The following is a 26,871-nucleotide window of genomic DNA, read 5'->3' as shown; positions in this document are numbered from 1 at the left end:
ACTAGTAATTAATAAAGAATGTACATATTCCCTCGTGTACCAGAATATAGATCTTTGCAGAAAGTGTTGCTATTTGTCAGATATTTGGATGGAAATACCAGAAATAGCAACTGAAACACTAATACAGGCAAACTAAGCAGAAACTCATGGACTGAATGTGAGGTCAGAACTGCTGCAGAAATAAGTCAACCCCTGCTTTCCTGTGAACTTCACTGACCCTTGGAGGAAGCTCTTTAGAGTCCTAGTGTTGTTAAAAATAATAATTCATCCTCTCTACTTCTAGTTTTGAGGATAACATAGAAATAGGTACCAGCTCTGTGGACACAACTTTTGGGTTTTTGCTTGGTTTGGTTTTTGTTGCTTTTTTTTTCCTTCTTTTCCATATAATTTTTTTTAGAAGAAACTAATGCATTTTCTGTGTCTGTGGAAATAGAACACTTACATTGGGATATACTTGAAGCAGTATTTCTAGCCACATGTATGTAGCTATGTGAGAGTCAGTGGGAAGGTGACATTTGGAGAACTCTTCCGAGAGCACTCAGGGTGACAGTAAGGAATGAATAATAGAAGTGGTGCTTGCAGAGTTTTCTCTTGTGAGATTTGCCATGTCCTAGGTTATCATGTTGATGCACTCCAAGTAGTAAGTTACCTCAGGGTACCTTACAATTGGCCAAATTTTAGGTTAATCTGCTTGGGGTTCGGGGGAAAGCAGTGGGAGTAGTGGTGGTGGGGTGTTTATATTTAGTTAGTTGGAGAGAAAAATTAAAAAATGTAGGTTGGAATAGGATTCCTATAGGTAAATGTTTGGGTTTGGAGATATTTCCTTGGTCCTGCTTGCAGTTTACAAGATGATCCTTGTCTGCAGTATAGCCTTCAAGTGAAAGATTGTTTCACAGAACTCTTGTAAAAGCTTGAATATAGGAAATTTGGTCTCCACACAGAAGTTCTGAATCTCAGACAATTTCTCAGATGAAATTCATATCGTATTTGGAGATGAAGTTAATAATTTATATAACTGTATTGGAATTAAGCTACTTAGGGTTTCGTGTCCTAATAAAGAAACTGCATGCAGAATGATGCCTTAAGGATTAAACTCTTTATGGTGGCAATAAATAATGCAGAAAATTCAAATATTGAATGCAGAGGAGACTTCAATCAGGCAGAGCCTTGCTGACATTTCTTTTCACACTACTCTCTTCATATTTTTTCTACTGTTGTTCCTGAAACCAGTGGCCTCCTCTTGAGAATTTTATCGTGAGCCATATGTGCAGTTTGGTGTGGTTTAAAAATGAATAGTCAACTTGAAGGCAAATTGAAAATGCAGGAGGGTGGAACCCAACAGGGTCAGGTCCCAAGTGAATCTCTGTGCATATCACTGAACAATTTCTACCCTGAGTTATCATGTAAATGATAATAAAATAGTGAAAGTCTTGTGGGATTTGAAATCAATAGCCAAGAGTAGAGCTACACATCTGTTGGATTTATTTTTAATTGTTTTAAAGAGGGAACTCTTTTATTAGATTTTTTAATCCCGTGAATGACACAGCTGCTTTAATAAACAGTCCAGCAAGAAAGTTGTATAAAAGCATTAAGAGGAACGTGCAAAGACAAGAGTTCAAAAGCTGAAACATCAAGCAGTGACAGAATTGGTGAGCTGTGAACCTTTAACTCTGTATTCTTTTGGGTTTCCTTTATAATGGAACTGCTCTAACCTCCATCTACCTGTCAGCCATTATTGTTAGCAACAAGAACTGGGCTCAGAGTCTGGAGTGTCTGCGTAGAAACATGAAATAGGATTATTTTGTGTTCCTAACGGATAGCCTGGGAAAAGCTTGGGATTGCATGATTGATGGGTGATATTCCCCCACTCACACATAGAGACTTTGGTTGCCCAGTTTCTGACTTTTTAATAAGTGTATGTCTTCAGAACCTCTTTACTCTGTACCTGTAGGGGTAAAACTGTTGGCTAGGATTTAGAAGACACTATAAAAAAAGTGGATGATTGTGTCAGGAGGTGGCAGCCATGGGAATGCGGAGGCCAGACATCCCTTCCCTGGTGTCCCAGCCTTGTCAGTGCCCTCCTCAGGGAATGTAAGGTGTTTTTTCTTCCACCATGTGGGCAGGCCTCAGAGGAAGCCTTGTGCTCCTGTGCAGGAGGAAGAGGCAAGTGCAAGAGTACCAGAGCATTTGGTTTGTGATGGGAAATGCTTGAGCAGGTAGTCAATTAACAGGCTGGAGCTGTCTGCAGCTGCCGTGGAAGATTCTGTCTGGCAAGTGCTGTGGCTACACAAGGACTAATGGCTTTAATTTGGTGAGGGAAAGATTTCTGTTCTCTCTGAAGAATGACAATAGCAGAAAAGCCAAGGGACGAATTCTAGGCACTTCACAGCAAAATACTGTTTGACTCTATTTATTTCATAGAATTAAAAAACAGAGGCTTCTTTTTCAGTGGTAGCAACTGAGGAGACTGGATAGTGTTAGAGTTTAAAAACGTATATTTTGTACAAGAATGCTAAAGTAACAAGTGAAAATGAGACAGTTCAGAAGCAGTGTTACGAGAAAAGTGTCTGAAATAAAACTGCAGAAAAGCAGAAAGGAAATTAAATGCCAGGTTTCTGTGAAAGATGGACTATTCCCACTCCTGGGAATAGAATTTTTAAGGATTCTAAAATTATAGACTGACAATTCCTTATACAAAGAAGACAATTTAAAAATTTTATTCATAAAATTGAAAGTGAGATTTGCATGGGAAATAGCTAGAAAGCTCTTCATCTTAATTTGGATCTCAGGATTCTTTGCAGGAGTTAGTCATAGCAGAAACTCTTTTGAACAAGTCAACATAGAAGCAAATTCCCAGGCTGTATTACTGGGAAAGATATGTAGCTGGCATTTTATCAGCTACAGCCAAAAGTAGCAAGGGGTAAAAAGATGCCTTGGCAGTTTAGTTGATGCTCTATATTTGAATTGAAGCATTTTTTGTTTTTCAAGAACCAAAAGATGATGTAGGCTTGGAACAAGGATGCTGTTCCATCCAGTGCAGGTGGGCTTACTGAATGACAGCACTCAAAGAGCAGAACAGCCTTTTAAACAAATAATTGTGATGATGATGAGACCACTTTGAGAGCCTTAGAGCTGTTGTAAACCAATGGAAATTGTGCCATGGAGTTCAAGCAATAAAGTCTGCTGTGAAATTGCTGTACACAGAGCAGGGCCGATCAATGGAGCTGTGGCATTTCTTCCCAAGGGAAAGAGCTCTCCAAAGGCAAGCCAGTGAGAATGGAGTGAAATGCCAGTGACATGAAAGGTGTGAGAGCTGGAATCAAAGCAGGCTTTTCAGAGAACAGACACAATGGCAGAGGAAGAAGGTTTGCAGCTGGTTTTGTGCATGATCCAAGAATGCAGACAGTGGGAATGCTTTTAGGGTTCTGTGTGCAGAAGGGTGCATGTGGGAAACCTGAGGAGGCAATGGAGGGTAAACCTTCAAGACAAACATTGTCAGGCAAACTTCAGTGCCTTCCAGTTCTGTGCTGTTCAGAAAAACTGTAAGATTAATGGGAGCAAGGTTACTACAGCATTTGAGTTATAAGGACCAAGTTATTTTTTATTTGCCTCCCAAGTAACAAACCTAGATTAGCTATCTAAGTTAATCTAGTGACTGCAGGAAGTGCCCAAGTCCAGGGAGATGTGAGAATCCAGGTGTGCTGATTCTTGTGTCATTGGCTAATGTTGACAGAAGAGTCACTGGAAATGGAAATTTGTCTTGATATAACTTTGTCTTACATTGGATATTATGGATGAAAAAGGAAGAGCTGCTCATTAGGGAAATAGGAATAAACACTTTTTAAAGCAGAAGGCTTATTTATTCAGTTTGCAGAAGGCCGTCTGAGATCAAGTGTGGTGCGTGTTTTGAAGGCCCATTATTGTTTCCAGTTAGATATTCTAGAACACTCCTGTACACCCTTACAGTCCACACTGCACCTGCAGATTGAGGGTCTACTCTGTGCTTGTCCATCCTGTGGTCAGTGGATTTGATAAAAACTCTAATGAGGGATAACTGCAGTTGAGTAGCTTGGATCATAGAAATGTTTTATTTGGTATTTCCCCCCTTCATCTATCTAATCTGTAAGCATGTCAAATGTGGTTGGCTTATGTGTAGATTTAGATGCCTCACCCCATGAACCAACTCTAAATTTCATTAAGTCCAGCTATTCTAGTTAGGCTCCAAGTAGCAGGACACAAGGACACTGCATGACTCAGCCAGTATAGTATAATGGGACTACCTATATAAGCTAGTACAAGGTGATTACTTGACCACACCCTCAGTGCTACAAAATTCCAAGCATCTCAGTTCATTCAGTTATAGGTCAGTATTATTTATGCCTTCTCCCCCACTTTTGCTTTCCCATATTTTCACTATTTTCCTTATCACTGTCAAGGTCTGACATTAACCTACATGTGCACTCAGAATCACTGGGGCAGAAATATTCAACATGCTGATTGGAGAACACATTCCAGCATCACAGCAGACATGTGGATGCCAGGATAATCGAAATTTGAGAGATGCAAGTACAGAATTCCTTTTCTACTTAAATAAAAAAAAAATCTCCTTTAGCAATTTTTGTTGGAAGTTATTGACTGCTATGTAGGCTGAAAGCTTGATTCAGTGTTCTTTGCTGAGAAAATTACAGCAAGTTATCTCACCATCTGTGATACTCATGTGGATTCTTCAGGGGAATGGCACAGTTGTTATCAAACTGCTTTATCAAACAGACCTCTGCACTATCAGAAGTGTGTTCACAGAACAAAACAGAGAAAAATTATATAATGTATTACTCTCCTCTATTTCTTTTTAAGATGCTTGGCTGGTTGATTTACTGCTGTCCAGGAAGGCAGGTTTGCTGAATTCATGTGTGTAAAACACTTGAGATGCACATTCTGCACAATACCCTCAGAAAATGCTTTCACTCCACAATGCCCTCCAGCAGTTGTACAAATCAGAAATGTGAGTCTGTAGATTGTAATCCTTTAAGACAGCTTTCTCAATCTTCTGGGCTGAGGTATAATCAGACAGCATTTCTGGAACATGCCAAACCAATCAGGAGAAGACATTTTCCCTACACATTAAATGGGATTTTTCAAGATGTAATCATTAAAATCTTATACCAAAATGTTAATTGAACAATATTAGATTCTTCCACACCTGCATCTCTTTTCTTTTATTAAAATTGAGTTTAGTAATAGAAATGTTTTCAAGCCACCTAGCCATGTCTGGGAATACAGAACAGTTGTCTCTAGTGAATTTTCTCTGTTTTTCTTTCATTAATTAAACATTCGACATTGTAGCATCCTCATTTCTCATTTGTTTGAACTGGATCAGCTTCCATTCTCAGAACATTTTGTTGCTCCAATTCATTCTAATCACACTGCTGCCTTGAGCATGTATTTAATCCCATCCTTGGGAATAGAAGCTGTGTAGTTTTATCCATGTGCGTTGTACATCCCCAAATTCCTGAACTTTGTTGTTGTGGTTGTTTTGTTTTTTTCACCTCCCCCCCATCCCTGGCTCTTTGTATAAGTCTCCCATGCACCTGAACCACATGGAGGGTATTTTGCTCTTCATCTCTAGTGAGATGCCAACATAGTGATATTGTCTGACAAGATACATTTTTGTCTACTTACCAGTTTGTAACTTTTACCATTGATCTAAAAATAACACAGTCCAATTAAGATCTGTGACTTTCAACCTCTCATTTAGTTAATGGAATTTCAAAACCTCAGGTTTTTCTCAATCTTGAACTGAATTCTTTTAAGTGATGGAAAGCAGAAATAGTTCAATTTGCGTAAATAAAAAATTGCATTAGCTGGAGTGTGTGAGAGAAAATCAGATTCTGTCAGTGCAGTGTGGTTGTAGAACCATTGTCATAGGTGATTTAACAAATATTTGCATTTTCCAGCTTGGTTGCATTAAAGCATGTTCTGAAGTGAATTTGAGGTAAATGTGTAAAATGGCACTTGGGGTTCTTCTGACGTGAGCTGGTCATGTCTGATGAGCTGCTGAAAGAATTTTAGAATTTCTTTACAACACTACTGATATTTGAGTAAGCAAGTTTTTCTCCATGTGTGGTGATCTCATGTGCCCTTTATCCTCTTTATACTCTCCTGCTCCCCTGCTCTCTCTTTCTGCTCTCTCTTTCTGGACATGCAAGATGGCAAACGATCTGTCAAGTCTGGAGCTATGGACATGCACTGGCCAGCCAGCAAAATGTCAAGTAGAATGTTGAATAGCTGAGTTGTGCCTATCTGACCTCAAGTGTGGGTGCTGCTGGCTTTTTTCTCTTGGGAATTTAATTAAGTCTGAGATAAAAGACCAGCCTAGCATTCTTTATCATTTTGTCAAAATTTGCAAGTGCATATTAACTATGGGCAGAAAGGAGGGATAGCAGACAGATAAGTTGCACTCAAATTATAACAAGAAAACCATTCTGTCTCCAACCAATAACAAGCCCCCTACTACCCCAAACCCCCAATATTGGTATGTTTTCAGTAGTGAGTTCTTATATTAAACATGTTTACTGCCTGTAGTTCTTAATTTTCATCTAACAGTGAACTACTTAATGCTTATATACTTCCAACAAATGGAATTAAAATTGTGTAACATGCACTCATTTTTGGCAACAGTTCAAGAAAAATTCTTTTTGCCTTGGAAGGATTAAATTCTCTCTTAGTTGCTTTAAAATGTTCTGCTGGCCATGCTGCTTAATATAGTTACAACTGTGAATCCCCACATGGTCCTGGATTTGTTATAGAATTTACTAAAGCAAGCAGGATCCAGAATTAGAGTATTTCAGCCTACTTTATTAAATAAGTCCCTAAGGATCTTTGCAGTTACATTGTGCTTAAGTGCTACCAAAAAAATTATTTGACACTCCGAGTTAGATCCTGTCTCCTGTTCCTATGAAATGGAGACTGTCAAGAAATGCCTGGGAAGAACAGGTGGAGCTACGATATGGAGTGAGGATGTTCTTTGTTATCCACAAGTTTGAAAGTAAATAAGTCAAATCCATACTTTAAAAACTTTTCAGTCTGTCCTTACTTAACATGTATTTCAAAACTGTGCTGTGCAAGCCCACAAGGAAATAACTGGAAGAACAGTCACAGCTGAAGGTTATACAGCCATGCTACTGTGCCTGTTTGTCTGTCCAGACCTCTGCTCCAAGTAACTTCTGCATTTCCTGGTCATCTCAGAGCTACTCACTTTCCTCTAACTTTTGTAGGAAAGAGCAGTTTTCTCACAAAACTTCCAATGGAAGTTGAGGATCCAAAGCAAGCTCCCAGGCTGAGGAAAGGCAGGCAAAGCTGAGCTGTAATAGGCACTCTACATACTCTGCCCTGCAGCAGCTGCCAGTTCATCAGTGCTTATATAATTGGTTAATAACTGCAGTGTATGTGGTCTCTGGCTTGGGGAGAGTGTCTTGGAGGGCGTATTTTCATTATTTCCATTATTCATGGAACATCTTGTAGTGCTAAATGATATACAAGCAGCAGGAAGATGGAAAACTCATCTTTGTTTGATCATAAACTGCAGAAACCTCCAGGGACTAATGAGGGTATTGCTGCTTAGTGCTCTCACCAAGGCCCAATGACAAACAGAACGTCCACAGCCAGATGCAGATGAGAAATCATCCATCTGTACTCTGACTATCTTTGATCTGACATTACAATTAGGTAATTGCAAAGGGTGAGCAGTGTATTTTGGGCACGCACGTGCATACAAGGGTATCTCAGCTCTGGTACTTGTTTCTTTAATTTACAATCCACAGGAAACTGCAAGGATGTCTTACTTCCATTAGTAACGTTATCATTGCCGTTATATTCTGGACAAATTCACTATTTATAGTGATATGAAATCTTTCCCCTGAGACTCTCCTGTTTAAATATCCTCCTTTTATTTGAAATAAGAGGCACTTTAAGTTTCATTTTTCCTTTACTTCTGCCTCCTTCAGATGTTAAAGAATAAGCTATCATATTAATTCTGCTTGTAGGAATTCATTCCACTCTCATAGGACCATAAATGCATTGTAAACTGCATGTGTTGGGGGGTGGGGGCGTCCTCCTTTGTTCTCTTTGTCACTGTGTGCCAAACGGTTCTGCTCCCAGAGAATGGAACGTTATGCCTACAATATTTTTATCACACTATCTATAAAAGACAAGCCATGAAAACAGTGCACCAGGAAGATACAAGATCAGAATAAGGGCCAGTTGTTTTACAGCAGCAGTGTGCTGCTATCCTATGCCTTTTACGTCTGTTTTCTAGCTCTCCTACCACTTATGCTTCTGTTGAAAAATGACCTAGGGAACAAACCCCTATGGTCAGCTCTGGATGATCAAAGCAGGACAAAAATCAAAGAAAAAGCAATGAGGACATGAGTTTAAAAGAAAAGGATGGAAAGAGGGAGGTATGGATAATGAGTTTCTTAACCTCATCTGCAAGCCCCAGTTTCAGATTTCTTTATACTGACCAGTACAAGTGGGCTATCAGCAATATGTGACTTTTACTGGAACAGTCTCTAGTGAGCTCAGATGAATCTCAGAAGTTAGGAAAAATTTTCTGGTTCTTTCCACAAATTTAGGATCATATTTCTGTAGTGGCTGCTTGCTGCACTTGCAGATTCCTACACGCAGGCAGGCTCCTGGAGTCACTGTGTGCTGCCAGTGGAGCCTGGACAGACAGAGACTGATCTTGCCCCCCTGCAGGTAGTGCTCTTCAGCAGCTTCACAAATGAATGGCTTGGACACAGCACTGGAAGGGATGCTGAGCAAGTTTGCAGACCGTACAGAACTGGCAGGAGGTGTTGACTCCCTTGAAGGCAGGGAAGCCCTGCAGGGAGACCATAACAAATTACAGCCCTGGGCAATCACTGACCATATGAAGTTCAACAGGTTTAGGTTGGTTGTTGGAAAAAGATTCCTTGCCCAGAGGGTGGTTGGGCTCTGGAACAGGCTCCCCAGGGCAGTGGTCACAGCACCAACCTGACAGAGCTCAAGAAGCATTTGGACAATGCTCTCTGGGATATGGTGTGCCTCTTGGAGATGGTCTTGTGCAGGGCCAGGAGCTGGACTTAATGATCTCTCTGGGTCCCTTCTACCTCGACATACTCTCTGATTCTGTGATTTCTTCTCAAAAAGAAACCATGCAACAAATAAAAGGCATTTTCAGACACTTTTGTCTCTTTATGTTGCTTGCTCTCCATTCATCTCTAGGTGCCTCATGCTTAATAGCCTTGCTAATAAAAAAAGAAAATCAATTTCACTTCACTAGATTTCCCAGAGAGATAGCAGAAAGTGTTATTGGTAGAATTTATTTTTGAGGCTTTGTTATAAAAGAACTCCAGGCTTTACTGAGTGCCGCATGGAATACTTCTTACAGGGGATCAAGGGCCATGCTGTGAGGTCCTCCTTCCTGTGACTCTCTGGTGCAAACATTTCATTTGAATTCAGCACATTTAGCATCTGCTAAATAGTTCATCAGAAATACGCAGTATTTCCCTGAGAAAAAGTGTTCTTGCTTGGTGCTGTAAAATGTCTTAAAATTATAGCTAAGGCAGTGGTATTTATCATGTTGTGTTGCTCAACGTGTGCTATGTAGGAGTTGAACCAGGGATTCAAGGGAAGGCTCTTTTCCTTTGTTCCAGCCTTTCCTTGTTTAGTCACAATATTATAAGTGTACATCTAGTCAGTTTGATCTTTCCTGAAGCCTTGGGAGCATGGTTTTAGGTTTCTCGGTTCAGTGATCTGCTTTTGTTCTGCACGGTGTCAGTGTTAAAAGCTGAGATGTTATAAAACAACACGTACAGCAGAACAGCACTTCCCATCCACCTCTGCTTACAGGGTGTTCTGGGAGTCTCTGGGCATGGGAAACTGTCCTGTCCTCTCTTCAGTTTTTGAAACAGAACATTTTGGTAGTCTCTCAGTATATTCTGAAGAGGTTTTACAGGTAAGAGGTCCATCTGTCAACATGGAAAACATTTTACAATTTATTAGTTCAGCGTGATGTGGTTTATCAGAAAACATGGGGATTAATTTCTGTTGAGAATTTACACATGAATTCAACATTCTGATCTAGATTACTTCCCATTCCTTGTTTGGTGGACATTGATATTCTGCCATAAAGACTTTATAATTAAATTTTTAAACCTAGGACCCAGGAATCAGATATGTGTTTGGAAGATATGTGTTTTGTAATCCAAAATCTGTAGAAATTGATTTGTCATGATGGATGGGTGAGGAAAAATAGCAAAATCACGCTTAAGCTTTGTATTTGTCTTCCTTGGTGTATGTATTACTGCTAGCTACTGCTTAGGGTTAAATATTTGCCCAAGGCCGTACAGTTTTTCAGCAGAATAGGTGACAAATTAAATGGCTTGTAAGATATTTTCTTTAAACAAGGCTCCATTATTTGAGTGGCACAGTCCTTCTCACCTTGAACTTTTAAAATTCAGAAATTTTTACTTATATCCACTTCTAGCTTGTGGTCATGTTAAGCAACAATACAGGCTATATATAACAACAGCAATCTACTTGGATCTTTTTTTCTTCTCTCCCTTCTCTCAGCCCTCCAGGGTGTTGGGGTTTCCATAAGATGATGTATTCCTAGTTAGAATTTAAGTCTAGTGACTGCAAGTTCAAGGTTCGCATCTGCTCAGAATAATATTCCTGGACTGTTGCCTATTAATTATTCTCTTACAAAAGCTTTGCAAGCAAGTATCATGGGTCAGGATGATTTAAACTTCCTTGAAATTAATCTAATTAATAGATAATTTTACCATTGTACTTTCAAAAAGATTATAAAGTTCAACAATAATGGACTCTACTATGGATTTTTTTATCTATTAATATCATTATAGATCAAATTTGGTGATCAAATTAAATCATAGATGGGTATTAAAAACCTTTGATGAAATAGTAATTTTTTAAAATCTCATTCCAGTAGAGTTGTAATGTGCTGCTTAGGAGGAATGAATTAAATGAATCAAACTGAACTTACTCATTATTAGACAACAGCATAATTAAAAAAAAATTAAAAAGTCAAATGTTGGTTTCTTAGTGGTGTCACTATCTTACCTGGTTGGGTTTTTAGATAGAGTAATTGACAATTTTTGAACTGCTTTGCATTTTGAAGTTGTGCCTTGGCTGACTGTTATTGTATCATTTCTTTCCCTCTGATGCCATTTTTAATGGGCTTTTAGTTCAGCTTATTGAGCAAATCATTTACCCCTATATAATAGAGTAACAACATTTTCCCCTAGTCAGCACTGTGGCCTGCTGTAGTCTGCTTTTGCTGCAGGTGGCAAAGGGGGTCTTTTGAGGTCTTAGTTTTTTTTCATGGTGCAGACTTGATTCTCTAACTTAGCTTGTGTACCATGACTGGGTTTGATGGGGTTTTTGTCTCACAGTTGATTTGTCAAAACCTCTCTGATTCTCCTTCCTCGGTCTCTGTGCAGTAAAATAGTCCATCAATTTATCCATTATTTTTCTATGTTAATATTATGTGTCTATATCTATCCTGTCTTCAGGGAAGACAAGAGAAAACTCGAGAACTTTAACCAGTGCAGGGCTTTACTGTAAGTTTTTGTATTCTTGTATCGCCAAAGGGAATCACTTTGGGTATACAAGAGAAGCTGCACTGCTTCTCCATTGCTGTGAGTGTCCAGCAACAACAAGAAAAAACAGATGTGAAAGATGAGCAGCAAATATCTTGCTGCACTTACTGTTATTTTATCAGCCCCAGTTTTATGATATCACAAAATCTCTTTTTCCTTTCACTTTAAAGGGTTGTGTCAGCTGCTGTCTCTTTGAGGTGACAGTACAAGGCTTTTAGGAGATGACAGCTTTAGTGTAGAAAGGCTGAAGAGTGAAATTAAATGTTTGTAACCCTAGTAGCTGACTTCATCCTCTAACACTTCCACTCTTCACTGGACCACATATGACATGGTTGGTACAATCTTGGTCAAAATTTGAGAGGCTAGATCATTTAGTATCAGACTTTCTCTTACCTCTGTTGAAAACCATAGTGAATATTCCTATGTAAAGTGACCTGGCTGTGGCAGGTTTTCTGTCATGGTACAGCCTGGCCACAATGTGGCCACTTCCAAAATGTTTGAGTTAAGGCTGACCATTGCAAACTGTTTTTACAGTAGTATCTAAAGTCTTAAAAATAGATTGAGATGCATTTCTGTAACTTCCCTGTCAGAAAGTGGAGAGTGCTTTCTAAAAATCTGACCCTAAGCCCACCAGCTCCTATTATTCTAGCTGCTGCAGCCTTTTCTGTCCTGCCTGGCATGACAGAGACCATTTCTGAGAGTGGTTTTGTGAAAGCTTTCTGGAGGTCATTTGTCAAGTACAGCTGATACCAAAGTTAAAGTAACAGAGGACTCTATGGATGTACTGCAGTGTTTAAAAAAAAAAAAAGTCAATTAGACAACCCTGGAAAAAGAGCATTGAGCAACCATGGTGCTTGACATACTGACAGCTCATTAGCTAGAAGCAAATGACTTAGGACTCATTATGGGCATGCTGATCACTCACAAAATTATCAGGAATCCAAATAAAATTGAACCATGAAATACCTTCAGTCAGGGAAGTTTTGTAGCTGAACACACAGAGTGAGGTCCCTTTTGGAAGACTGAGTTTGCTGCCTGTGGTCAAGGAGGATGACTTGAAGGCAGAAGAGCAGAGCTTGAGGAGCTGACATGTCTGGAGAACGGGGGACCTACTTTGTGGAAGATTGAAGAGTTTGGCTTAATTACCTTGCTAAATCCAGTTGAGAGAAGATATATCAAAGGTCTGTTTCTGAGAATGGGCAGGACCAATTAGATACATTAAATGCAGTCTGTTTAGAAAAGTGCTTCTAATCTAGAGACAGCTCATTTAAATTAGTACTTTCCAGGTAAATACTTGTGAAAAGGTGGTGCCCCCAGTAACCCCCAAAGCACCTTCTATCACAGTAGTGTGGTGAACTTCCAGCTGTGCTTCTTGTCACAGAGTGCACTTTGCACAGCCTAATTGGAACAGAACTTTATTCTTCTTTAACACAACTCCAATCAGAACATCAGGATCTCAGTACCAAAGTCTTAAAGCTATTAACAGGGCTGAAATGCAGCAGCACATGACCATCACAGCAGCCACAGGAGCAAGTGTCATAGCAGAGAAACAAAAGCCAAACCACTGCAGGAAAATGGACACATACACTCGCTGGCTCTGCAGAGCACTCTGGTCCCAGAAAGAGAACGGCTATTTAGGAGGATAAATAAAAGACTTATTATGAGATCAAAGATCATGTTCTCAGAGGGAATTTAGTGTGGAATTAGTCAGCTAGACAGAATACTATGTATAAATGAAGAACAGTTAAGTATAAGTTTCTTAAAAACAGTTATGAAAGGAGAAACTGACAGGGAAGTTTAACTTAAATAGAAAGTTGGGGCATAAGTGCAAAAAGAAGGGGTTAAAGAATTAAATATTGCTGTTCCTTGAGGTAAGTAAAAGAGGAAAATTTGACAACAGTGTTGTGGGGTAGTAAGAAGCTGCTGAAGTAGAGTAACTGTCTGGCAAAATAAGAAGTACTGTGTGTCATTCTGGAGGATTAGAGTATCTTAAGCATAGTAAGGGGGTATAAAATTAGATGTTGTGGTACTCAGTGAGGTAGCAGCTTTCAGACAAAGGGAAATGGAGTAAGAAGGGCTGAAATTCGACCAGTGACATTTGTGGTGAATGCTGAATAACTAAGAATGAGAAATTGAAAATATCAGTATTTAATGTCTTGGAACATTAACATCTGAAGTTGGAATTAAGTTGTGGGAGTCCCAACAGACCTAAGGTTTCAACCAATTAAATCTATTTTCCAGCACTCTGGGATTAGTTACATGTGCAGAAGCAAGGAAACTGCAGATAAATATTCTGATTACTCACATATTTTTGATTTAATGAAAAAAAGTACAAAAAAATCTAATGAAAAAGAAAGGACATCTTTAATTTTGGCATTTAAAATCAAATGATAAATGATCAACTGATCAGTGATGTGCCTTTTGTTCTTTTAACTTTTTCAGTAATGTGTGAATGTCACATTACATAACACTTAAATGAATGAACCTGGAAATGAAATACATTAGGATGCATCTTTGTGTTCCTCCCCTGACTGGTGGACAACTTGTCTCATTAATCTGTATAGTGGTGTTAATTTAAACAAGCAGCATTATTTGTTGGGATTTATGGCTAGAAGACTTAGAGAATCACTGAGAAAATCTTATGCTATTTTATTTTCAGAGCAGTGGGATAGATTTTATGGCTCTTAGTGACTGGAACATATCATAAACTCTCATAACTTGTAATGAGTGTAAAAACTACTGCAGACCCAAGTATTCTGGTAGAGGATGTGGGCACAATGAATGATGGCCAGTAACCCCTCAGGGCAGTGGGGTGTCCTGTGCAAATTCCTTCTTTTGTTGGTAACAGCTGCCTAACCAGCACTGGGGTAAAGGTGGAGATAAAAACTGATAAAAGTGAAGACCTTTGAGAGGAATAATGGAAAACACTGCAAACAGATGAAACAGTAAATGTAAGAGTAACATTCCTGCATTCATTATGCATGTTTGTTGAATATTGTATTTGTTGAAGTGTCTAGGATCTATTCTTAGAAGTAACTGAGTATGATTCTGGTTCTAAATGAACTTGAGGAAAACTCACCTTTGCCTGGTACTCCCTAAGGGTCATGGGGGGCATTATTTAATCTCAGCAGTGTCTCTGACAGCTTCCCTGCTGGAAAGGAAAAAACCCTTCTGTAACCTCTGGGGCACTGTGACGAGTTCATTCAGGCTTTGGTGGCTGTATTCTACTGCTTTAGACCAGGTTGGTGTCTAAGATAATTGAAAATACATTGCCTCAGGGCTGTTAGTGTGTGGGAGAGATTCATACCCAACAGAAGGGTTGTGGGCAGAACCTGCTTCCTTGCACCAGCTGCAAAAATAAAGATGAGAACTTGTTGTTCATATCCAGGTCAAGGCTGGCACCTTAGGAAGTTCCCCTGTGGCTGTGAGGTGCAGTTCTGGGTCCCACAGATGTCAGCAAGAACATTCACAAGCTGAGTTTGGTGACACCAGACTTGGCTCAAGTGGGAGTTGAGGGATCCCGAGTTTGCAGATTGAGTAACTCATACACAAAGGCCCTGGGGAAGAATTTAAAAATTGTATTTCTCTAACTGCTCCTGTTCAAATTTAATTGTGCTTCTTGCTTTCTGTTGCTCTCCTTTGAATCAATTAGAGATATCTTTATATGAAGGAGGGACAGAATTCCACAAGTTGGCTTTCTTTGGTGCAAGTAGCTGGGTACGCTGTCATAGAACCAAGTACAGGGACAGTAGATTTTGTCTTTATTATGTCTTACACAAAAATTGAATGAAATTTGAATGTTTTGGGGATTTGTACTACTTTTGTTTGTTTCTTGCATGCACATGAGTAGAATGTATATGGAGGGAACCAGGAGTTTGAAATAATTTCTGACACATGACAGACTCTCTATGTTAGATGGACAAAGGATGGAAAACTGTTCTAGGTGCCCAATTGTGTTGCATTTCTTCCATCAAAATGTTCTAGATCAGCTCTGATGGAGTGGCTAGGAGTGGTTTCTTTTAAGCTTAAGAAAGCCACAAATAGAATGTATTTGCATTTCCATGTGCAGCCCTTTCAATTTTTAATATAGAATTATGTCCAAATGTGTTTTTATCTAAGCCTTATTAGACAGAGATTGATAATCTTCTCTATGAATTTTTCATGGGGTTTTTCTTGTGCATATGCTGGTTCAATGATGCATTTTCATATGAAATACATAAAGCTTTTTTAAGCAAAAATAAAAGCACTGAAAATCCACATCAGTTCAATTACACTTGCAGATTACAATAAAGCTGTAATATATATCTATTGTATTGAAATGCTAACTCTATGAATTTTTGATCTACTTTAAAAATGTAAAACTTGGATTTGATTAGATTAGCTGTGGAGTAATCTACACTGAATAAATCTGTCTTCCTTTCATGTGATTTGTCAGTGTTTGTAGTGGGTTTGTACACACAGCTTTCGCCATTATTTTCCAGGCAATAAAAGCAGCCATGCAGAAAAGCCACCCATAAATGTCAGAAAACAGAGATATTTTGTTGCATTCCAAGGGCTTTGAAGGTCAAGTTCAATTCAGTTAGCTCACCCAGCATGAGAGGAGCGTGATATGATGATGGAATGTGTGTTTGGGTAGGATATATATGTTACTGTCCCTGTACTATTCTATCAGGATAACAGATCAGTGAGAGATTAAACTTTACTGCTTGGGAGAATGTCTTTTGGAAAACTATCAATTTTTATGATTTTCTCTAGCTCCTATTGAGATCCTGTGCAGAAATAATGAATCCAAAGAATTTACAGCTTTTATCACAATGGAGATTGACTCCTGATTGTGGCTTTTGGTGCTATTCCACTGCAGGTATCCCGTTCACCTCAGTGCATTCACAAAATAAGTCTCAGATCATGGATTTTATTGTAAACATGAAATTGTGTTTTGCCTCCTTCTGAGGAAAAGAGGTTTGTGTAAAAACAGTTTCTTAACTCCTAGAAGGGAGAGGTCAGCACAAAAGGCAGAGTTTTCCCACTCCAAGGAATCTGTTCTGCCAAGTGCCACTGCAGTGTTTTGTGCTTACTTCCCCTGCCATGCCCCACTTTTTTTTTTATTTTTATAAAGAGAAGACGTGATCAATAAAGCTCATAATTAAGTTGAAGGCACTGCCTTGATCAGTGCTTTTATTGAGTTTCAGGATTTGAGGAGCTCCCTAGTCAATGCGGGGAAATGTCATCAACTGCTTGAGCAGTATGTGAGCAGTCGTTGTGTTTTGTAACTGCAGTGCTGCATAATCTTTGCTATCTGGAGAGTCTCCTTTGTGGTGGCTTCTGATGGCCTCTTGCTCATGTTATCTAAGGATGAATAATGAACAGACTCCTACCAGTAGAAGGAATACAATTGTATTAAGTGGGCAAGAAATTTTGTTTATGTTCCTGCTGCTTTGCAACATCTTCCCGTGACTTTGTGAGAAGAAGTGAGTGAAGCAGGGTCAGTAAAAGAAACCCCTCTGCCAAAAATGTACAGGTCATTTGCCCCTCTGTGTTGGTACTGACACTGCATTGCTCAGTGCAGCCCCTCCTAAAAAAGATTTAAAACACAGGCCTGCCTCCTATTTTTCATTGGGATCATAAAATAGCTGGATGTACTGCTAGGAGCACGCAGTGTTTAATGCAGTTGATGTGCATTCTAGATTAAAAGCTCTGTTCTATAGTGCTGTGATAATAATATGATCATTAATGTTTCCAGTACGAGTGCCTGGCTGGGTTCTGCATGCCTTCATCCAAACACACCCCCTAAATCCCTTCCCTGTTCCATGTGTTTCCTATGGCATATTGCTCTGTGCTGGAACATGCAACACTCCTTAAAATGGACTCTAATGTGACCATCCCAGCAAATCCCACATCTTCCATGTGCCTCCATTTGCTCAAAAATTTGGTATCCTGAAGGTCTGTAAGCCACAGGAATAGATTAAGCTCTCTCTTCAGAGAGGATTCTGCCACACCAGTGTCCTGATTTTGCTTGTGGTTTTTTTTTTGTTTCCCCAACCCCTTTTTCTACGCTTCCAATTAAGAAAACAGCATGCAGAAAAGAACAAGAATTAAGCAGGGAAGCTGTTTTCTCCCCTCACTAGAAGTAGCATGCTCCCAGCTATATGGCAGAATATTTCAAATTCCAGTTACAGAATAGCTGATCTCAGCCCAGACTTCTCTGTAATTAGGTTGTGCTTTTCTTGGCTGAAAATGGTTGGGCCTGTTGGAATGTTCCTCAACGTGCCAGGAGCAGACAGTGCTTGGAGGCACTCAATAATGCATTTTGCTTTTCTGATGACGTGTGTGGCAGCTATGTATGGGTGAAATAGGCTGGAACAGGTTTAACTGAAGTAAACAGTGAGATTTCCATGTCTGATGGAAAACTGATAAATTGCCAAAAGAATTTAGAGCCCAAGATTTCCTTGCTTTGTGTGAAAGGCCATCCATAGAGGCTGCTCTTGCCTCCTGCCAATCCAGGACAAAATTCCTACAGCTGTGCTGAAGAGTCTCTTGGTCAAATATAAAAAAAAAAAAAAGAAAAAGGAAAAAAAGAGAAGAGAGTACAAAAGATCTCCTGCAGCCTGGCTGAAGTGCATCATCTCTCATGTCTGCTTAAGAACAGCTTCTTTATAATTCACAGTTACCCTCCTTTTTTTTTTTTTTATGAAGACCAGTGTGTAAAAACTTATTTTTCTCCTTTCTGAACTTGGACCTTTGCCTGGTGAAGGAGCTGTCTATCACTTCAATATTTTTATATTTCAGAGCAAAGCCAGCCTTTTATTCAGCCAGACCTTAAAGAGCCCACATGGCTCTTCACACTGAACAGGCTTTGCATCCCTGCCTCTGGAGCAGCAAGGCTTTCACCTGCACTGTGTTAGGGTGCCCTGGCTGGCTGAGGGTGCAAGACTAAAATCAGTAATGATGCCCTGATTCTGTTCTCTTTTCATGCTTGGGAACAGCAGGTGCATTGCAGAGACTGGCAGAGAGAACATCCAGAGGAACTTTCCAAAAGTGCTGTCCTCCCAAAGAATAGTGTGGGACGAGGCTGGTGTGAAGGCCAGAGCAAGAGTCCTGCCAAGTAACAGGCTGGGCAAGATCTCCTCTGTCTTCCACTGTTAAATGGCTTTTAGAAGGAAACAGAGGCATGGTGTCAATTTTTTGTTAATTTCAAGTCCAGTGTGGCAGTCAGGGATCTTTACAGAAGAAAATTCAATGGAGAAAGCCTGGGCTTGTCCAGATGGTGGTAGGCAATTACAATTCATTTGTGTGAATTTCTGGTTATGCAGTTTTTGCTGTGTAGCATAAACTTTCCCCCACAGGCAGAAGTGAGCTGCAGGCAAGTGAAGGTTTCCAGCAAAAGGCATTTTCTTCACAGATGTGCAGCCTGAGAATGTGGGGTTGTTACAACGTTTTATTTACTTTCATTTCTTCTGCCTCTGGGCTGCTGTCAAGTGTTTAATTTTATTTGTCTGATTATTTTCTTTCTTATCTAGAAGTTAGTACTTCCAGAGGTTAGGTTACATCCCAGTGCAGTATTTACTAAACCTATACGTATGTGATTAACATCCATTCCTGCTGCTGCATACCAATCACACTAATGATTTTACTGTTGCGAGCAAAAATTGAATTTTTCTCACTTTCACTTTAGAAGCCATCAAATTACCTTTCCTGTGAATTCTGAAACAAGAAATTTAGTATTTCTGGTATTTCCTGTAGAATAGCAGAGAAATACAAAAGACTTCTAATAACTACGTCTTTTTTCAAATATAAAGATCTGCTGACCAGAAGTCTGCTGGTATTTTATTGTCTTCTAAGAATTTTTCTTGATGTATTTGTGGGGCTTTTTGTTGTTGTTTTTCAACTGGTTTATGCGTTTTTTAGTCCATCTCTGATTGCAAGAATGAACTTTTTGGAGGGGATGTTCATGAAAATGTTGGCAGCTATAGAGTGCTTTTCAGAATGTTTGTGAAAATCCCTCAGTTACAGATTCAGTCTTAAGATGTTGCTGATCATGAATCTTTGTATGTTTCTACAGAGGAGAAAGAGAGGTCATCTAAGTGAGGTATATCTGGCAGGATAAGAGTTAATACTCACATATGGGTGGTTTTTTTCTTTGAACTTTTCTCAGCAGGTGAAAAATAGCTACAATCAGGTACTACTTCAGTAAATAGTAACAACCAACTGCCAGGTTGAAAGATCACAAATTCTTGTAGCAGCAGTTCTATTATAGGGAAGCGTGTGTCAGCCTGTGTGTGTCAGAAGGCTTGCCAAGGTATTGATAAGAAGAGCTGGGCAATAATCCAGCACCAGAAAAAAAAAATCACCATTTGAGAGCTGTACTGCAGAGGCTTTTCTTTTTTTCTCCTTTTTAATACCACTTTATCATGCAGAGAATACATTAGTGTTTATATAATATGCATCTACAGCTGCTGATGAAGTTCACCCTAGTTGTGAAGGACATCAGTGACTCAGTAACTGGAGTTTTAGATTAAATATTCTTAACAGATCTTATAGAATGAAAAATCAACAACCTTATTTAAAGTGTGCTTTGCTGCCATGGGGATTTTATGGGGGATAGATCTTTTAAATTACTGGACAGCTTTCAGCTGCAGTAGAAAATCGAGTAGCAGGCTAGCCAAAGGTGTGCCTTGCTCAGAAGTTCAGGTTGCCTTGGTGGTGGTGTGACCTTGAGGTGTGTGAGCTGGTGTTGTGCTAATGATGGATTTGTTCCTGCTGGAGTGGGGCTGTTGGCATGGGGAACCCTGGGCCAGGAGCAGACTGCTGAAGGGAGTACAGGTTCAGCTTTGAGTAAGGATGAAACCAAGAGCAGGAACTGTAGGATGTGGGGAGCTCAAAGTGCTGGAAAGCCTGAAGGGATAAGAATATCTCCAGACAAATAAATGCTCCTTCTTATCAGGCTTCAAGTTTAGGGCAAGAGGGAATAGTGACACAAAGTAATTCCTGAAATCTGGCAATGCTTTGCAATTTGAAGGGCTCAGAATCACTGGGGCTTTTCAAATATAGTATCTTCTTATGCATGATAGCATATGGAAGGCCTTCAAAATCCATCAACAATTACTCCTTGAAACTTGGAAGTTCTTCACCTTACATAATTTCATATTATTACCTAAATAAGTAAGTAAATAATAAGTGTCTTTTTGATGAAAATGCTGTATGTAAGAAACTTGTGCAGTTACCTGAGACTAATAAAAGGAGATTACATATAGAAGGATTATCTCTTATATAAGGTTTTTAATGCAGACTGCTGCTGTTACATCAATTATTTGGACTGTGCTGATTACTGTTTGTTCATTGCTCAGGTCATACCCCAGTAAGCCTGAACCCACTCTGCACAGTTTTGGCCTTAATGAAAGATCTGGTTGACTATGTTGAGCTGCTATGTGAATTGTGGTGAAAGCTGAATTAAGTAACAAAGTTTTAACAAATGACAACGACACGAGGTACAATGAGCTGTGTTTTGAGAGCCCTTGAGCTGCCTTAGCCGTAGAAAAGGCCAGAGCTCCTGCAGAGCAGGTGTGCAAGAAGTTATGTGTCTTCTATTCATGCCTGCTTAAACACCATAGTCCTCAAACACAGTCCTGGTTCAGGGTACCTTCTTATGAGGAACACATTCAGGATAAAGCTCACATGTTTCTTTCATTGTAACTACCTGTTTTTAGGTGCACTGCATTTCTTGCATTACTTCTTCATCACTGAACTTCATTTTTGCTTTTATTTCTCAGCTTCCTGGCTGCTTCCATTGCAGTTTAGCAAAGATGTCCTTTAAAAAAAAATTGCTTTAATCCTAATTTTACTGGTTTTTTAACCCAAATGAGATCTTACTGGTGATATAAACCCTACCAGCTTTGTTCTTCTCTCCTCCTGAGAGAGAAACACTGACAGCAGTCTCCTGTGGAGCCTTTGAACATATTCAGGTTAACTTTCACTTCTGGAAGAGAAGAAAGCAAATCTTCAGCTACTGATTTTATGCAAATGATGTTTGACACATGACTGTTTCTAGAAGGATCTTTGCTATATATCTTACTCTCTTTGAAGACTTCTAGGACCCCTGCTTGACTGTCTCTTCAGCAGCGCTGTTAGAGGGAGTTTCAGGACAAAAGAAGTAGCTGGAAGGCATGTTTTTTTCCAATACTTGTGAAATCAGTAAGGTACACTGAACTAGAGTGCTGAAAGAATTTCATTTAATGCTCTGTTGTAATAGAAAGTAGCTTTTAAATGGGATGCTCAAGACTATAAAAGAGAAAATTAAATAAAACTATTTTTTACATATAGTGGTCTACAAATTGAAACAAATTCAGTAAGTGTAGCCATTATTGTTTTCATTTGGTATTATACTTGAGTAAAAACTGAAAGCCTGCATCAGTCCTGTAATGAAAGTGGTATGATGTGCAGTGATATTAAAAAAGTGATTGAGTTACTCACTGTGCCCGTAAAGGCAGGAATTGTGGAAATAATACAATATTCCTGCATATTGTGTCATCCAAGGGACCCAAAGCCCTCACATAAGTCTTTACCTTTCATTTGTCCTTCCAAGCCCGGTGCTGCCATGTATCTAAAAAATAAAAGAAAGAATGAGTACTGAAGAAAATCAATTTATGAAAAAAGGCTTATTTGCAATTACTGTTTGGGGCATGGCTCCCAGGGTTCTTTACTGGAATCTGCCATAATATCATGTTCAACTTTGTCTTTTAACAAATTCGGGCAGTTACTTGTGATAGAAACAATAAGCCTGAAGAACAAAATAGTTTTAGAATGAAATTTTAAGATTTGAGTAAAAAACTTCTGTTGAGTTCTTTGTGATCCTAGGGAAGTTGATTTCAACCTCAGTTTATGCACCTGTGAAATGGGTTTTTACTGTGAAACTCACTCGGATGGGGATTTATTCCTGCTTGTGAAGTGGTTTGATAGTCTCTGCCATATAATACATGCCAAGTGGCAGGGTGCTGTGCTCTGGCTAGAAAGTAGAATAAAGATACTTAGTACAGATCTCAGCAAAATTTACAACTTAAGAAATTATCTTCCTATGCTGAAAATATTTCCTTCTTCCCCCCCTCCCAGACAACTGTATACAACACAAAAAATGTTTGTGTCTTACTATTCTGTCAGGCATTATTGAACTATAAAAAAATTATTCTTGTCATCTCACTCCTTAACAGATTATGAAAGAAAAATGACTAAAACTTGTTCAGACTGTCAAGTTCCTGCCAAACTGAAACTAATGAATCACCCTGGCACTGGTAATTAGCCAAAACTCGATGATATGAAGCATATAAATAGTGCTAGGGACCATGTTGCCAAATATTTATCCCCCTGAAAGTAGTTACTTTTTTATTCCCATGAAGTTTTTAATTAAATTCTATCCAGCAGAGTAGTATGACACCCCTGGTTTTATTTCAATTCTTATTTTTAACAACCTAGATATAAATTGAATGTGATTCATGCCTGCTAGTTATTGATTTTGATATTATACATACTAGACAGAATGAGCTTGGTGTCTGAGAGATAACTGACACCAAAAGTGGGATGGTGCTGTTGTGGGGATTGAATAAAAAGAGTTAGAAGAAAATCTTTAGTCCTAGTGAGAGCTTTTGGCCCAGTGGGGTCTCAGGTATTGCAGTTCAGGATCTCTGATCTCAACTTTTTCCTCTTCTATCACTTTTTTTTTTTCTTTTTTAAACTGGGAATGAGCCTGTGGGTAGAGACTTAGTCTCATTAACTAAAGGTAAACTCCTTCACTCTTCTGCTAGACGATCCTGTATTCATAGAAGGATAATTTTATTCTTGCCACTGCCATCTAGGCTAGTCAGGTACTATAGTGACTGAAATAAAATGTAACAAAAGCTAATATACCATGCAAGTCATCCAGGTAGAAACTCTTTAACATATGTCTTACTGTGTACCCCTCACTGAGTATCTGAAAAAATGGGAAACATTTAAAAGATGTTTATAACTGAATATACATTTCTTATGTAAATGTTGTCAGTATCAAAATATCTACATTAGATTAGTTTAAAAAAAAAAGGATTGATTGAGATTTATGCACAGGATATGTCCATGTTAAAGAAACATTTCTTCTGTTAAGAGACAATTTGCATTCATGAGAACTGAAAATTAAGAAGTAATAAGATTTGTTTCTCTGCTGACTTACTGATTAGTGTTGGTTAAGCTCTCACAAATGGTAGGATGTGTGAGTATTTAAAATGTTGATGCAGACAAATTTTGAGGCAAATTACAATTTGGTATTCATCCCTGTATGTAGCTTCAGACTTCTCTGTCATATCCCAATGACATGTAGAATTTCTGGATTCTCAAATGCTGAATTTTAAGTTTTATCAGAGGACCAATAACAAAATCCATTTATCTGCGGGAAAGGAGATTTTACAACAGGCAGTTAATGACAAATAGCACCTGGGTTTGGTTGTTTTGTTTTTGCTTTTAATGAGCAGGTAAAGAACATAGGGACTTAAGGGGATCAAATTACTTTTAGAAGTGCCCTGTAGAATATTCATGGCCACCGATCAGACTTCTTTATTTGGTGCTTTAAGAAGGCTGTAACTTTAAAAAGTGTGTGCTTTGGTGTTTTTCAGTATTTTTACAGTGAAATTAATGGAGCCACTGAAATGCCAGTTTGCAGTAGTCTTTCCCACAGAGAATGCCTTTTGTTGGATCTCATGCCTTCAACAAAAATTGCAGGGGAACTGAATACTTAATACCAGCGTCCTTTGTACAAGTTGATAAGTAAACATTGGGTTTGCATATGGCTAGATTTTTTTTTTTCCTAAACAATTTCAACAGATGCCTTAATTCTGTTTATTGTAAAAATTCCTTTCTCTCATTTGAATGTTCTTATTAGTGCAAATTCTTTCTGGCTAAGCAACACAGAGAAAAATCTTTGCTGTTTTCATTTTCAAACAATATTTTCTTACATAAAAAACCAAAAGGCCATATTTTTTCTTTCATCTGGTAGTACAGTGCATTTAAAGAAAAGAAATATAAAAGTCAGGTGGGTTTGTAGTGAAGGCAAAGAAATTTAGCTACACAATTGAATGTTTCTCAGGGAAAGGGCTGTTTAGAACAACTCTCCGTGAGAAGCACATAAAGCTGATTGCACTATTTTCAAGTTCAGAACAGATTTGCACAAAATAAAGGAAGTAAAAAGTGATATTCAATAAACCAGGAAGATAGGGTATGTGGAAATAGGGTAGTAGCATCATACAAGCAATCTTGCTTCCTGCTGTGGATGTTTTGATTGAAACATGCTCATGTAGTGGAATGAGACTCTAGATTCCTCTTTAAATATTTGCAGTATTTTAATTCTGATTTGCAATAAATAATATGACTAATCCATGCTCCCTCTCATTGCTTTATGATTATCACTTGCACTGCACATCTTGGCTGCTTTTAGCACTTACAAGGCTCTGATATATAGCTAAATGTTTCTGACTCCATCTGCTACAAAGAGAAGTGACACAGAAGTGCTCCCCAGCCATTTTATTGCAATTTAATGTAAATCTGTTATAATGCAGATGATGAAAAGTGCAGTGGCTTCCATGAATTCTGAGAGCTGTGATTGGGTTGTGGCTGCTGCGCTGCCCTCTGAAGATTTGCTGGGTTTAATTTTACATTGCACAACCATTAGCTGGCTGAGGTTCCTCACTGAATCACACTGCCACAATACTTCTTCATCCTCCTCTTCCTTTTCTCCTCACAGTGACCTCCTTCACCCAGGTTTTCCAGCCCAGTCTCTCATTGCTTTTATCTTATAAATTGTGACCTCCCAGTACATCGGAACACAGAGCCAGGCAATTGACCCCTGCAATGGATTATTTTGTTACCTCTTTTTTGTGGGACTATCATAACATCCCTTCCAATTTGCTGTGGGCTCATTGTGATTCTCACTGTTGTGCAAGGATAGATTAATCTTACCTGGTTGCAAGGAGAGCTTGCCTTTACCATGGCATCATGTGTGATCTTACTGCCATCATGTAAAATAAATGCTGTTAAATGTGTTCTGTGCTGGTTAGTTGGGAATTAGCTGGTAGATGGGAATTGGGGTGATCAGATTCTGTCATCCAGCATTAAGTGTTATTATAGACTTATGTAGAGGCCCTTAGGCAAATGATTTTTTTTTTCCCCCTGTATTTTCTGTAAATGTTACTGTTTACAATGATAGAATTACCTTCAGTAGAGTAATTAAACTGTGGCAAATTAGGTAAACCTAGAATGCAATTAAAGTACAGTAAAAACACGTGTAAATGATAATTGTTTCATTCCCACAGGGGAAATGTGAAAATAATCTTTTCGATATCATATCTAGAATCTTTACACATGCCAACTGACATGATTGTCCTTAAGTAATTTGTCTAGAAGGAATTGACTGCAGTATTAAAAAAATAGCTAAAAATAAGGAGAGCATCCTACTTTCTCACAGGTTTTTCACCTGCAGACTGGGGAGTTACCCAGGAAAGAGTTTTGATCTTTCTGGGATTACATTCTCCAGTCCAGCTGACCGCATGGGCTAGAGGTGGAAGGGGAGGACTAATTACAGGCTTCAGATTGGTTGAATTATTAACAATGGAGATCGTCTTGTCCAAAATAATAATGCCTTACTTGGTAAATTCATGAACTTGGAATAAGGCAGAATGTGGTGCTGACTTCACCAACAATTTATTCTAAATTTTTTAAAGTTATAGCATGAATTCTGTTGCATGGAATGATCTGTAGGGATGGTAATCTTTCCAGTAAACTTTGTGTGGTGTTACTGCAGATGGCATTTTCCTTTTGTGTGTTGTCATCCGTAGAAAACGGATGACTTTGAGTGAAGAATTTGGTGTGGATGTTTACATAAAATCTTTATTCCAAATGCAAATAAAATTTAAAGCTGCTAGATGTTTTTTGAACCTTAAAAAAAGGCGCTTTTTTTTGTGAGCAAAACTGACTCATTTGCGACCAGTTCTAAAAGAAACTCTGCAAACCTCTGAAATGCAAATTTATTGAAATAAAACAATCCAGTCACCTGTCTCCTTGTGCTCCTGCAGCAAGGTGACTACCAGAGGAATAATTTCACATAAAGCTTTCTCAAGTGTTTTTCCTTCATCCCCTTAATTGAAGATATGTATTTTTTTATTAAAACTGACTCTCAATTTTAATAATTTATTTCCTTTCT

General features: G+C 38.7%; 1 protein-coding gene across 1 annotated transcript in view; it reads left to right on the top strand.

Moving 5' to 3' along the window:
* Positions 1–26,871, top strand: part of ST6GALNAC3 (ST6 N-acetylgalactosaminide alpha-2,6-sialyltransferase 3) — a 213,687-nt gene that overhangs the window by 70,323 nt on the left and 116,493 nt on the right. The gene's annotated exons all lie outside the window — the stretch shown is intronic.

Source organism: Agelaius phoeniceus, chromosome 8 (genome assembly GCF_051311805.1).
Source record: "Agelaius phoeniceus isolate bAgePho1 chromosome 8, bAgePho1.hap1, whole genome shotgun sequence".
Lineage (NCBI taxonomy): Eukaryota > Metazoa > Chordata > Aves > Passeriformes > Icteridae > Agelaius > Agelaius phoeniceus.
Note: the sequence above shows the minus strand (reverse complement) of the source record. Positions and strands in the feature narration are given on the sequence as shown.